General features: G+C 38.6%; 1 protein-coding gene across 8 annotated transcripts in view; it reads left to right on the top strand.

The window, feature by feature from the left end:
* The window catches only part of GRIK1 (glutamate ionotropic receptor kainate type subunit 1), a 438918-nt gene that overhangs the window by 354864 nt on the left and 68606 nt on the right, over positions 1 to 15448 (top strand). The gene's annotated exons all lie outside the window — the stretch shown is intronic.

Raw genomic sequence — 15448 nt, 5'->3', positions numbered from 1 at the left:
TTGCTGTTCAGTTGCTCAGTCATGTCCCACTCTTTGTGACCCCATGGATTGCAGCTGACTAGGCATCCCTATCCTTCACCGTCTCCTGGAGCTTGCTCAAACTCATATCCGTTGAGTCGGTGATGCCATCCAACCATCTTGTACTCTGTCATCCCCTTCTCCTCCTGGGTTCAATCGTTGCCAGCATCAGGGTCTTTTCCAATGAGTCATCTCTCACATCAGGTGGCCAAGGTATTGAAGCTTCAGCTTCAGCTTCAGTATCAGTCCTTCCAATGGATATTCAGGACTGATTTCCTTTAGGATTAACTGGTTTGATCTCTTGCTTTCCAAGGGACTCTCAAGAATCTTCTCTAACCCACAGTTCAAAAGCATCAGTCCTTCAGTGCTCCTTCTTTAGGGTCCAACTCTCACATCCATACCTGACTACTGGAAAAACCATAGCTTTGACTATGCAGACTGTTGGCAAAATAATGTCTCTGTTTTTTAATACACTGTCTAGGTTTGTCATAGATTTTCTTCCAAGGAGCAAGCGTCTTTTAATTTCATGGCTGAAGTCACCATTTGCAGTGATTTTGGAGCCCAAGAAAATAAATTCTGTCACTGTGTAGTGAATGGTGTAGCATTTGAATATAACCTATGCACACCCTCATGGATACTTTAAATCACCTCTGGGCTACTTAAAGTGCCTAGTACTAAGTAAATACTATGTAATTCATTGTAAATACAATGTGGACTCTATGTAAAAAGTTGTCATTACATGCAAATTCAAGTTTTGCTTTTTGGAACGTTAGGAATTTTTCCTGATACTTTTGATCCACAGTTGGTTGACTCTGCAGATGCAGAACCTGTGGATATGTGGATCTGATGCCACACTTCAAGTCTTTGCCAATATGTATTTTCTTTTAATGCTAAGCAAAATACTGATGGCAGATGTGACAAGATCGTGTATTCCCAACGCTCACCAAATTTACATTAAATGGAAATTAGCAGTCTGTCTTAGTAATTGGAGTGTGACCTCTTTGCAAGCAGCTTTTGGCAACAGGCCTGTCCAGGAGGGTTTCTAAGGCATTGCCCAGGGTCACTCCACCCTGGGTGATGGTAGGGTAGAAGCCACGCAGAAGTGAAACCATCAGTATCTGGTGCATATCTTTTAAGAGCATCTTTTTATAAACTATTTGATCGTGTAATTTTTTTTTTTCACATCTCTTCCAGAATCAGTCAGATTCAGTAACAATTGCTCAAACTTGTCTGGGGATAAACCTGCCAAAAGCTTAAAGGGGACTAGTAATAATGTCACAAATTCCTGATGAAACAAAGAGACTGGCTTTTGGCAACTGTATCATTGGAGATGAGGCTTCACACTGGAAAAGAACCAAGTTCATGGCTGCATCAAGCAGCAGGAACCCTTCCATTGCTCCCGTGTTGCTGTGTGCTCCTTCCCTGAAAGGTGTTTTATGTATTTTTAATGTGGCAGTAATAACATTATTAAAAATTAAACCACAGGTGTATTTTCACTAATATTCTTTCCAAGTAGTTGGCTAATTAGAGATCTGAAAAGCCCATCTTTCATAATTGGTTTTTTCTTCTCTTAGAAGACTTTATTCGGTGATGGCCGATAATAAATTTTGCTCCGGACCAAGAGAGAGAAGGATCTAAATGAGAACATGCCCAACCTATTCTAATCAACATGATTCAATTGAACTGTAATGGTATCAAAACAATTGACTTTTTACCATTCGAACTTAATTATTCTACAATAGGCAGAGCAATGTATGTTGCTTCCTGCTTAAAGCAATTCTGCAAGAGACAGCTTTGAAGGATGGCATGAAGCAATTTTTCTTCTCACCCACAATTTGTGAATATTGTTTTAAAACATCATTAAGTCAAATAACCGCAGTCTAATTAAGTCTCTTGTAGTTTTGAGGCAGTTTCATGAAATGCCATGGGATTTATTTGACTCATTTCTTCACTTGACTGGAAGTTCTTGAGACGCTGAATGAATCTAAACCCCAGAATCCTCATCCTGAGGAAATAAATGCTGCAAAGCATTTGAGTTGAAATAGTATTGCTTAATGTGATGTTAGAAAAACAAAACTGAAGGACTTACTCAGCAGTTCTGCCAAAACATCATGATATTGCTTTAGGCAAACCCCATTTACTTCGTGCTCCGGTAGGCACAGTCGCAAAAGGGTTAGTTAAGAAGTTGTAGGTAGGTGAGCACTTGGGATTTAAAGTATAAGACCCTGTCAAAGAATAAGAAAAAGACCCCTAGAGCTCAAATTAAAAATAATCTTTTAAAAAGCTACATTTACTTGCTCGGTGGGTAAGAAAGCAGTATGTTTGTCAAGAAAAGAGTAAATTCAGCAAGTCTCCTGGAGCTGAAAGCAGTAGGTTGAGTAGAGAGACGAAAGAGGGGACTTAGTTCCATGTTAAAAGGATTTCTAAGCGTTACATTTTAATTGATTCGTTAGAGACCTGGATATTCCTCCTTAGACTGGCCATCTTTCTGCTTTGACTTTCAGAAGCACAGTGTTCATTTTCAAATAGATCCAGGATGGATTCCTAAGACTGTTGCATGCAGGCTTTTGTAAGTAAGCATGGCCTGAGAATTTGCGCAAATTTCCAAACCAGACAGAGGAAGGACTAGAATGGTCGAATCTCAGATATTATTCCATTCAATATCTTCATTTATACAAGACACAGAAGGCCTGTGACATAAAATGATTATCCTAGAGAACAGAAATCCTGCCATGTGCAAGGAAACCAAAACTACAGGGCACTGAACTTGAGCAAAATAGGGCTTTCATATTATGACCGAGGGCGTCCCTGGTGGCTCACTGGCAAAGAATTGGCCTGTCAATGCAATGCAGGAGGTGGGGTTTCGATCCCTGGGTGGGGAAGATCCCCTGGAGAAGGAAATGGCAACCCACCCCAATACTCTTGCCTGGGAAATCCCATGAACAGAGGAGCCTGACTGGCTACAATCCATGGGGTTGCAAAGAGTCAGACAGGACAGAGCACACATGCAAGCCGGAACCCCAAAAGCCTCTGACACTGGAAGATTTAACAGAGAAGAGCTCGAGCTCTTCCAAAGAATTTCTAACTAAAGTATGCAACTTTTACTTCTTCTAAAGTTGTAGTATTACAGATAAGTTTTCATGGAAGATCTTATTCAGAAATTCAGTTAATTCATAAGTTACTATGGTGCAGCCACTCAGTCATGTCTGACACTGCGACCCCATGGACTGCAGTGGGCCGGGCTTCCCTGTCTGTCACCATCTCCTAGAGCTTGCTCAAACCCACGTCCATTGAGTCAGAGATGCCATCCAACCATCTCATCCTCTGTCGTCCCCTTCTCCTGCCTTCAGTCTTTCCCAGTACTAAGTATAGTAAATGATGAGTACAAGACTGCCCCTGACTCTAAGGAAGTCATAAGCTGGAGGGAAATATACACATCTGATTGCAATACAACTCTGTTCCAATATAGGCTAAAATTGTATATAAATATAATACTATTAATCCAAGAGAAAAAGTATTCTAACTGAAAGGATTGGGGATGGCGTCAGAGAAAAGAAGACATTTGAATTGACCTTGATAGATTCTTTTGCTCTTTCAGTAAGTATGTAATGAGTACTGCTTACTAGGTGTCAAGCCTTATCTTTGGTGATGGGGATGGAACAAAATAGATGTCTATCCCTGGCCTTGGGAGGCTTACACTCTAAACAAATTTGTAAATTATGAATATGCACAGAGTCTGTGTTGAAACATGAGTTTTACCCTTGGGGTAAAACATGGCTAGAGATGGGGATAAGAAGGAAACAGCAGGAAAGAGAAGTAAATACTGTGTTAGAGAGGTGGGGGTTCATTCTCTAGGCAATTGAAAATATTGTTTCAAGGAAGTGCTCTAAAAAGGATTCTGAAACAGCCGTGTAGGTATGTTGCTGTTGTTTTTCAGCTGCTGAGTCCTGTCTGACTCTTTGTGACCCCATGAACTGTAGCATGTCAGGCTACCGTGTCCTTCACTATCTCTTGGAGTTTGCTCAGATTCATGTCTATTGAGTCGGTGATGCTAACCATTTCATCCTCTGCTGACTCCTTCTCCTTTTGCCTTCAATTTTTCCTAGCATCAGGGTCTTCTGCAGTGAGTCAGCTGTTCTCATCAGGTGGCCAAAGTATTGAAGCTTCAGATTTAGCATCAGTCCTTCTAACGAATATTCAGAGTTGATTTCCTTTAGGATTGACTGACTTGTTCTCCTTGCTGTTTTAGGAACTCTGAAGAGTCGTCTCCAGCTCCACTATTCAAAAGCATCAATACTTCGGCACTAAGCCTTCTTTATGGTCCAACTCTCCAATCCGTACATGACTGCTGGAAAAACCATAGCTTTACTATAAGGATCTCTGTTGACAAAGTGATGTCTCTGTCTAGGTTTGCCATAGCTTTCCCTCCAACTGTTATAGTGGCTGTTTTGTAGCGGTACTGGGAAATGCCTAGAAATCAGTGTAAATGCTTCTAGGTCTGGCAACACACAGGAGTCCCTGGATCATGGGCAAAGTGCTGAAACTTCCAGGCTTAGTTCAGCTTCTTATTAATGTATGAGCTTTGGACTGTGTGGCCATATCAGGAATCTAATCTCTCACCAGGATAGTATTCCACTGAGGCAATACTGACAACAATCAAACTGGTTCAGGTCATGCTAGGGATTGATTCTAGATTCCAAAAGAGGACCTGTGAGGTCAGTGTGACCCCAAGAACAATTATAGCAGTCAGGATCTTTGGGGACAAATCTATTTTCTCAAGGAGAGCACAGACTTTGAAAAGACTCTGTAGATCTCTTTGCCTATAATACACCAAGTGTCTTATCCCAGAGGCATCTGTATTATTTCTCAAATTTTCTTGGGATATAAGAGTATAGGATTGAATCAATATATGCCAAACTGTGTGATAACAGATTTTGCCAGATCAATATTTTACTGAGAGACTTAAGTGTATGCTTTGTTTCCAATGTTGTTTATCTTCGATGACTAGTTCCATCTCCATCTTCTAAAAACTTCACTGGCTATACCATCCACACTTATTAATAATCTTTCCCAATTCCATAAAATTTTATCAGTCCCACTCATTTACTTTTCAATTTTATATAATATATGCTCCCTATACATAGATAAATGATAGGTAAATACATGATAGATAGATAGATACTGTGATCACCAGAAAGTTCACTTGGGTTTTTCTGTAACATTTTATAAACAAACTTTTTGACCATTTTGATAAATGGATTGACTGCTAGACAAACAGATAGATAGATAGATAGATAGATAGATAGATAGATAGATAGATGATAGATAGATAAACAGACAGGTACGTTAATCATCAGACTGTGAAGTCTGTCGCTGAAATCAAGCTCAATAATTGTTTGGTGACTGGTAATTTTTGGTGAGATTATTCAACAAATACAGGTAGTATAGGGTCCACAGAGTTGACAAACTTGGAGCCATGTTTCAGTAATTCTCAGAGTATAGTATGAGGACCTTCTTCATGATTGCAAAAGCAAGTGGAATGCTTAGTAAAAAAAAAAAAAAATTGCAAACCCCTGGCTCTCACGTCAACCAAGTATCCCAATGGTTTTGTGCTCATTAGAATTTGACAGCCACTGCATTAGTGTAATTGATGATGTAGTAAGGCAGTTAGTTTTTCACTGACAAGCAGGGTAAAGGAAGGCTCTGACACAGAGCAAGGATCAATTGCAAAATGGTGACCTTGCATCTGTTGGAAGAGTTGAGGAGTTCTTAACTAGGTCAAGATAAGAAAGGAACTGGAATTTTATTGAGCTTCCATCTGATGGTCCTGGTTAGAAGCTCTGAAGAATTGTCTCCTTTAATCTTTACAACAACTAGTCAAAGACAGTGTTAGTTTTTGCAAACGCATGTTGAAGAAGTTAAGTAATCTGCTCAGAGTGAAAGTGGAATTGCTAGTCTCTCAGTCTTGCCCTAGTATTTGCAACGTACATAGTCACCCAGCTAATCCCACATCATTTGATCCCAAAGTCAAACCTTTCCTGCTGCACCACACTCAGACATCAAAACATGATAACATTTAAAAGGAACTATCACTCTGTTGAAGAGCATCTTGTTTATAATGCTGGGTTTATGACTAAAATTTGTATATGAACAATATATGAAGACCAGTGAAGTGGTTTTCAGCAGTATTTTTAAAATTTTTAAATGCAATATGGGATTTTTTTTTTTTGGTTAGGCTGCTAAAAGCATATTAATTTATGATTGTATTAAATCTTCCTGGTTTATTTGAAAACTTCTTTTCCACTTAGCTTTCTGGACCATAAATTGATTCTGTCACATGTTGCCATGGGCTATCTAAAATTCAAGGCATTATTGCTACCTCAGAATAAGAAAAAGAGGTATGCTTGATGAAAAATAGGGAAGACAAAGATGCTGAAGAGAAGGGAATCAGAGAGGGTTGTCCAGGGAGAAAACTTCAAGGAAGGAGACACACTGTGACTGGAGATAAAGGACTTTAAAACACTTTCCACTGTCTTTTCAGTTTTAAGTCAGCAAAAGTCACCAACATTTTCAATAAAGAGTCAATGAACAGCCACACACAGGGAAATCCAAAATGGAAATCATAGGAAGTAGGACCATCCCAGGACCCATTTAACCCACTGCAAGCAAATAGAATGAGGTTCTTAAGAGTAGTAGCAGGCAGTCATAGAGAGAAAGTTAGGAGCATTTTAACCAAACTAACATAAAACCAAGAGTTCAGACACTTTCTAGACATTCCCCTTGCCCTGAATATTAGGCACCATATGGCAGAAACCAGCACAACATTGTAAAAATTTCAAAACTTTGGAAAAAAAGTAAAATGAGAAGCAAAGTAATTCTATGTGCAAATTCCTGGGTTGGGAAGATCTCCTGGAGGAGAACATGGCAACCCACTCCAGCATTCTTGTCTGAAGACTCCCCACAGACAGAGGACCCTGGTGGGCTACAGTCCATGGGGTTGCAAAGAGTCAGACACTGAGCGACTCAGCACAGCCCAGCGTCAGGAGGGAGCTACACACAAGAGGCTGGTGGCTGGTTTGTTTTGACTCAGGCTGTCATCAGTCTCCAGCTGTATGACACCAACTTGCCAGAGAGGCTGCTCTGCAGAGAGGAAGCACAGAAACTGAGAAATGGGATCCTAGAAGCTAGGGCAAAGGCTAGGCTTTTGTCTTTCTGATTAAACCTAGCAGATTAAAGTTGGGTCAATTTGGGCAACCCAGGCTTCTAACATGTCACCGAGTTAGAGGGAAATCAGAATTTTCATGCTGATTTAATACCTGCATTTATAATTCCTTTTTTAAAAATCTTTTTAATTTTCTTGACTTGAGAATATCTTCTCCTTTGGACCCATGTGTGAGGATTTATAATGAGAGACATTAGCCCACCCATCTTCATTTTCTTTCCCTTGACCTTATCTGTAGGAATGAAGAATAGTGCTGGAGAAAGAATGCGATTGAGACATTGTTTTGAATCCCTCCAATGCATCTTACCAACTATAGGATCTCTTTTCTCTTCATTAAAATGGGAACAATCCTATTTACTTTGACTGCCTCCTGTGAGAATCAAAGGAGGTAATACAAGTATATCACTTAGCAGTAGTCAATATGTAACTTTGTAAAGTTATCAACATGACTTTCATACAAATGTAAACATGTGCTGTGAAAACACTGATAGAATAATAATGATGGAAATAAATTTCTTAATGATGGAACCAAAAGGACAGTGAAGCTGGTTCAAAGAGAAGTTAAAGAAATGCTGATTATACAGTCCATCAAGAGAGGCTAACTGAAAAAAGAATGCTGGGTTAGAGTCAAAACTGATTACTGTCCTACAGAACAATAAAACCATAACCTTTGAGGTTATCTCTTGTACCAGACATAAATTATTTGTATCTCTATTGGACAAAAAGTCTACAAGTTAACATATAATTTCATAGTCTTGACCCTGAACAATAGGAAATAGTAAAACAAACAAAAGAACAAACCCCTAGAGAATTGAATCATCATTGGGTGAGCCTATTAGACAATGACCCTGAATGACCTTAAAAGCACATGCAGTCATCCTTTTGTTTTATTTCCAAGTTTTAGATAATTTTCTCAACAGTCCCTCTTGTATCATCAATAATCTCTAAAGATTATTCATGTTACGAAGGGTCTGGAGTCATTCTGTTTGGACCTAATTAATGTACATGGGTGTAGTAAGAGCTTTGATTAACTACATAAGCTTCTTTGTGTATGACCAGCAAATTCAGAGCTTCTGCTTAGCAGCTACTAAGGTCAGAAAATTGACTTCTACATGGAAATTTCAAAAGGAATCTCTGATTGTATTTTCATAAGCCTCACTTGTTTCAGAAGTGTTTCAGTGGCTCTTATTGGAATATTAATATCCTCTTGCTTCTTAAACAAACCGCCATAAACTTGGTGGTTTAAAGCAATACAAGTATATTCTCTTACAGCTCTGAGGTCAGAAGTCTGACACAAATCTCACTGGGCTACCATCAAAGTGTTGTCAGGGTGGATTTCTTCTGGAGACTCTTAAAATCAGTATCCTTGACTTTTCCAGCTTTGAGGGTGACGGGGCTCCTGTAATCTTTGGTTTGTGGACCCTTTCCCCCATCTTTAAAGCTGGCAATGTAGCACCTTTCAATCTCTTTCTCTCTTCCCTCCTCCTTCTCTCTATCTGACGTCTCCTGGATCTCTCTTATAAAGACCTTTGTGAATACACTGGGCCCACCAGATAAATGACCTCCTCATTTTAAGATCCCTAACTTAATAACATCCCTTTTGCTACCTTCTAGGCTCTAGGGATTAAAACATGGACACTTGGGATTTGGGAACCATTATTCACCCTACCAAACACAGATGAAAAACTAAACGCAAGAAACTCATCTCCATAGTACCTACACATTTTGGTGAATTTCTTTGAATGGCCCAAACTCTGGTACACTTCCTGTCCTGCCAGTAAATGACTTTCTTCGTGGGATTCTATAAACCATAGAACAAATAATAGGTGGGTTTATTAAAAGGACTAGATCTTGATTTTAAATATGAAGAGCAACACTTGTTTCTTATGTTGGGTTTGCTATACCTAATTAATTAAGATTTGTTCTCAGGTGTGGCAACCTTGGCAGGAACTTCCTTACAGAACCAGTTTGTCAAACTGTGTCCTGGTGAAAACAGAAGACAGATGTTTATTGATCTTATGCAAATAAACACATTACCATAAAAACTAGTGAGTTGACACTGAATTCTGAGGAGTAAGGGGAAATAAATTACCATATAAAGAATGTGTCATTTATAGGTGATTACATTGAAGGTTAAAGATAAAGGATATCTCTTACTCCCTTAATAGAGCATTTTAAAACATACCAGCAGTACTCAAAATCAAACAATCTCAGTTAGATTTGCCCCCACTATTCATTTAATCCTCCTTATGTCTTATATAGCCAGATGCTGTGTCAGCATTCTGCATTCATAAGGTCTTCTATTCCAGACTTCAGTCCTGGAAGTCCTCTGCTATATTCACAATTAGCTAAATGATATCACTTTAAGCTCCAAAGCCAGTAACAATGACTGTTTCCTAAAGTACCAACAGGTAAGAGTATCAGGTGCCATTTTTCCATGAAGTTCTGACAGTGCTATTCTTTGAAAAAGATCCAGTTATCAGCCGATAGCTTCCAGCAAAGTCTTCAGACAAACATGAGAATAAGGCAGAAACCACTTGTTGATGATGAGAACAGATGAGCAGATGACATAGGAGGTAAATTATAAACTTTTATCCCTTCTCTTAAGAGCAGATTAAGTACTCTGAGACCAACTGTCATTTTAAAATAAAACTCTAACATTCATATAGTATTTGGCATAAAAGTGTCACAAAATTAAAATACGTCCCCTGGGAATTCGCTGGTGGTCCAAGGGTTAAGGTTTGGCACGTTGACTGCCAAGGCCCAGGTTCAGTCCCTGGAGGGGGGAACTAAGATCCCTCATGTTGTGAGCTTAGCCAAAAAAATAATAAAATAAGTATCTTATTAATAAACTTTGTCAAAACTGAGCAAACTGCCAAATTTTTGACACATTTCTTTGTTTTTTTTTCCCCAGACTCATTATATGCAAGCATCATGCTTCAGTGCAAATTAGAGTTCCTTCAAACCTTCTATACTAGCCACACTGATATTTTTCTGTTCACTATACTTTCTCATAATTTGTACATATTTTCTCTTTACCTTATAAACAAAAGGATGCTCCATTACTTTATATATATAAGCAACGCCCTAGGGCCACATACATCTTTTAAACACCTTTTCAATAAAGTAAATATAAACATATTCATTAGCATGACCCAAAGGTGCAACTTTTTTATAACATGTAAAAATAACAATAAAGGTATATATGCATATGTGCATACACACAAAATGGTGACTATATGTCTATATTATGTTATTAGAAACTATCTAGATTTCTAGAAATTATCCATCCCATCAATTAATTTGACTTAACATTAGTTCAATGTCTTAAATTTAAGAGAGGAACTTGGAAATTTTGCTTAAAGTAATACATCGCAAAGCATGCCAGGCTTACCTCCCTTCACTATCTGCCAGAGTTTGCCCAAATGCATGTCCATAGAGTCAGTGATGTTATTGAAGCAGCTCATCCTCTCTCAGCCTCTTCTCCTCCTGCCCTTAGTCTGCCCCGCATCACCCTTTTCATCAGGTGGCTAGTATTAGAGCTTCAGCATCAGTCCTTCCAATGAATATTCAGGGTTGATTTCCTTTAGGATTGACTGGTTTGATCTCATTGCTGTCCAAGGGAGTCTCAAGAGTCTTCTCCAATACCATAATTCAAAAGCATCAATTATTTGGTGATTAGCCTTCTTTATGGACCAACTCTCACATCTGTACACAACTACTGGAAAAACACACAAAGTGCTTGCCTATCTTCTTAAAATACCCACTGACACCTAGACCTAGTCATGGCCCAAACCAGGTGCTTCTGAGCCACAAAGAGCTCTCCTAACTATGCACTGGAAAGAGCGCTGCGGAGACGGCTCATGGTCTGCAACCAGATGTGGATCCATTGGTCTTTGCAGCCAGTTTTGGAAGAGAAATAGCTAAAGCTATGAGTTAGGCATGATATTTTCAGTCTGATATACTTGAGCAAAAATCAGAATCAAAACAGAATCAGAAGAAAAGAAACAGAAAGGGAAAAAAAGCCTAAACAGAGAAAAGCACATTCTATTCAGCTCTCAAAAAAAAAGTTATATGTCTTTCAATAGGAAACTATTTGCTCCATATACAAAATGAGAAAATTGTGTCAGGGTGTGTCAGGGAATATTCTAGTTCTAGGAATGGGGGCTTTATGTTCTTTTACATGTTTAAGTCCTCTTTAGGAAAAAAGAATGAAATCATTTTAACTAAGTGAAGTTAAAAATTGACTCTTATAAGAGTTAAATGCTAGCCACTTTCTTCCTCAATACTAAAATTTTATTTTATTTGGGCAATGTATATCATCTTGAGAAAGAATATACAAATGAAAAAGTATTAATGAAAATGTTTGAAAATGAAATGAAAAACTTCAATTTTGTTCTTTCATCTCTTGATTTTTGTCTCTTGGCCATCAAATAACGTATCTTATAAGAGGAAAGAAAGTCACAACATTTGACTCACTTGCTATCAGCAGTTGTTATCAAGAGGTCTAATGCAGAGTAGAAATTAAAATGATTTCCTAAAATAGGGACAATAGTTTAAGTATTGTTTTCAGCTAAGTATACTATAATTGTCCTCTGTGCAAATGCTTCTACATAAGGCAAGCAAATTGTAATTATGACTAATATAATTATATATCATTATCTAAATTGCATATGCTTCAGGCTTGTCTCAGAAATGGATTCCTCATGGATCTTATTCATCGTAGTCATTGTCTGTTCACCCTGATCAATAATGCATTGGTGTTTCAGTAAATGCTTATCAACAATTAGTTTGAAAAACAACAAAAAAGAATATATAAGAAATATTCATCTAGGGATGGGAAGCAGAAGCACATAGGTAATTTTGGCAGTTAGGGAAACTGGACTTTGAAGGTCAAAAGATATTTCAGTTCAGTAAAGGACTGGGCAGGGTGTCTTTATAGATATTGAGGCTGGAAAGGAAGCATTGTCAGAGCATGAAAAGGGGACTTTTTACCACTTGGATGAGCAGGGAAGAGAAATGAGAAGTGGGAATTACTCTGCACCACTGATTGGAGCACAAAATTCAAGAATATAACCAGCAGAACAGAAACCAAACAAAAGGACACAATAGACACACTTAGTGGAAATAAAATTGGATTTCTGAATGGGGTTTTAAGACCTTGCTATGAACTATATGCTACATCAAAAGATAAATGCCACCAATTTCTGTACATTTTCAGAAAGCTCCATAAACTCTGGACAATGTATCGAGTTGACTCACAGCATGACCCCCATGAAGGAAAAGTTGCCTCTAGGAAAAAGCTTTCTGAAAATCCTATAGAACTTAATGGAGATAACTACATCCTTCCAAACATATCAGGAGGAGGGTTAGAACTGCACGTTTTTAGAAGCATGAAGAAGGGGTTTGAAAACTGACTTAGTCCAAACCCTTAACACAGTAGAAATTTGCACTGAACCAAAGTCATAGACAAATTGCTCTCTACTCTCACACAGCCACTATAACCCTAATGCAATAACTTATTTAGCAACTCTCAGTTAACCCATTAATCTATGAAGCCAGCCTTTGACTTGCAAAATATAGAGGAGTGACCTGTGTACAAAAAGTAGGATTGGGATGTGATGAGGTGAAAGGGGAAATACAAGGTCAGGAGGTGTGTCTCAGTACACACAAGAGGAGGCTCCCTACATGTTGTCCATGTTGATGTTTTTGTCCTAATGCAGAGAATAAGATCACCTATATCTCAGAGTCTAACAACAGGCACTAGAACTGACTGCAAAAATACACCATCACTTTTTTAAAGCAGGAGCTAATGTTTGGCATTATGGTCTCTCTTGGCGATGAACTCTGAAGACCAAGTTCTAGGATCAAAAGAAAAAAACCATTTTTCTATATGGGTCATAGCACTTTAACTCACATCTGGTTTGGCCATATAAGCAGCTTAGATGAGAGGTGTAGGCTTTTCATGTCCACACATCATTTCCTGACATTAATTTGATTTATCTTCCAGCATTATCAAGTGATAAAGTGTACTTCTTCATGATATCCATTCCATCTGAATGATAGCCAGAAAATACATTTTGTGCAAATTGTGTTGGTTCTGGACAAGTTGATTCTACAGCGTATTCTTTAGGTAAAACTTGAATAGCAACATTTTCTTCAAGAAACTCTATCTATCTTGCTGTAGAACTCCTTCTATTAATACCTGATGGTATTTGTGGTGTACAAGTTGTTGGGACAGGGAAATGAAGGACCTGTGCTGTCCCTGTGTTCATACATGGAAATGAGAGTACATTTCCATATATTTTGTTCTTTGAGAACTACCTGTTAACCAGTCTTCTGCTCACAGTCTTGAGTCATTCTCCTTCAGTTCTGCCAAAATGTCTTGCTGTAATGCACATGTGCCCATGACACCCGTAGGCTTGAAACACTCCAATGATTCCCAAATGTCTGCAAAGCAAAATCCAAGCCATTGAGCATGACTTGGGACACCTTTACGAACAGGCACCTACTCTCCTTCCCAGGCTCGTTTCTCATCAGTCCTCACCTCGCACGATGGATCCATGGCAGATACAACTTGTCTTGTGTTTCAGATTTTACTCAGGCTGTGAATCTTTGTTTGGTCAACTAACTTCTCAATGAAGTGCTTCCCAGGGGGTTCAGTCGGTAAAGAATCTGCCTGCAATGTGGGAGACCTGTGTTTGGTCCTTGGATTGGGAAGACCCCCTGGAGTAGGAAATGGCAACCCACTCCAGTATCCTTGCCTGGAGAATTCCATGGACAGAGGAGCCTGATGGGCTACAGTCCTTGGGGTCGCAAAGAGTTGGACACAACTGAGCAACTTAGCCCAGCACACTTCTCATCCTTTGAGAGTTTGGGCCTGCTTTCTTCTAAATACGTTTCCCTGGCCCTTTTTTTCTTGCAGTTGGTTTAAGTAGGATCCATACTTCTTTCTTCAGTTACTATGTGCCAATTTTTTATCCTCACACGGGTGTTTCATTGAAATACATTAACACGCTTATTCCTACTAAACTGTAAACTACTAGATGTTCTCTTTCCTGATGCTTCTTGGCACCAAGAAGCTGAGAACCAGGAACACCAATGGTGGAAGCCCCCTTCTCAACAGTCAGAAAGATTGTTCCTTGTTCTATTCAGGCCCTCAATGGATGTGATAATGCCCACTCACATTGGAGAGGGCAATATGCTCTATTAATTCAAATGGAAACAGCCTCACAGACACACCTAGAGATGATATTTAACCAGATAACAACATACTATGACCCAATAAAGTTGACACACAAAATTAAGCATAACTACAAATGTAAAGTCAAGGTTAGACTCATTTATAGGTGACATTAATTTATTATATACTTTATGTGTTGAGAGAAATTGCATAAATAGGAAATTATATTTCAGAACAATGAATTTGATGTTAGTTTGTAAAATGAAGTGCAGAAGAGACCAGAAAAGACTACACCTGTGAGTACTGACATTAGCAGTAGTGAAAGCCAAATTCTAGAGTTTTGAATGTGGGGAAGATAGGAGATGGCTGTAAAAATAATCTCTGTTAAAATGTTAAATGCTTTCAATGTGGTAAGAATTGTATTAAGTGCCATTTAAATCTCTCAAAAACCGGTATGGATAAACATGGAAGCCTGAGATAACCCAGATTTAGATTAAGTAACTTGCTTGAAGTCATACTTCAGAGATTTAAAACCAGCTCTGTGATAAACCCATATTCTTTCCACTGCATTGCTTCTGTCTCTTGGCCAAATGGGCATTCAACAGACACACGTGGCATGAAGTCTCTGGATATGGTATAGCTCTCAGGATCTTTTTTACATCTTACATATATCTAAAGAGTTTGGTAAAATTGGGAGATGGAAAATAGCTAAGTGCATACAAAGGACTGAGTTCTCCTTTACCCTCATTTGTAAGTCAACTCAAATTAGGCAAGGTTATCAAGAATAACCTAGTGATTGAAACTCACAACCTCTGGGGCCACTATTTTTTATTTCATGAAATGACCTAAGATCTCCATTGTGAGTCCTCTGAAGAGCAGACTACTGTGTTTTATCTATTTTATTTTATTTTATTTAGCTGCACTGTCCAAGAGATCACAAAAGTGTCGGACATGACTTAGCGACTAATCACTGTGAAGTCTAAGATGAAGACCCTAGTGGTTTAATTTACATATCTAATGAGCTG

This window comes from Muntiacus reevesi, chromosome 21 (genome assembly GCF_963930625.1).
Source record: "Muntiacus reevesi chromosome 21, mMunRee1.1, whole genome shotgun sequence".
Classification (NCBI taxonomy): Eukaryota; Metazoa; Chordata; class Mammalia; order Artiodactyla; family Cervidae; genus Muntiacus; species Muntiacus reevesi.
The sequence above is the reverse complement of the archived record's forward strand: the minus strand, read 5'-3'. Positions and strand labels throughout refer to the sequence as shown.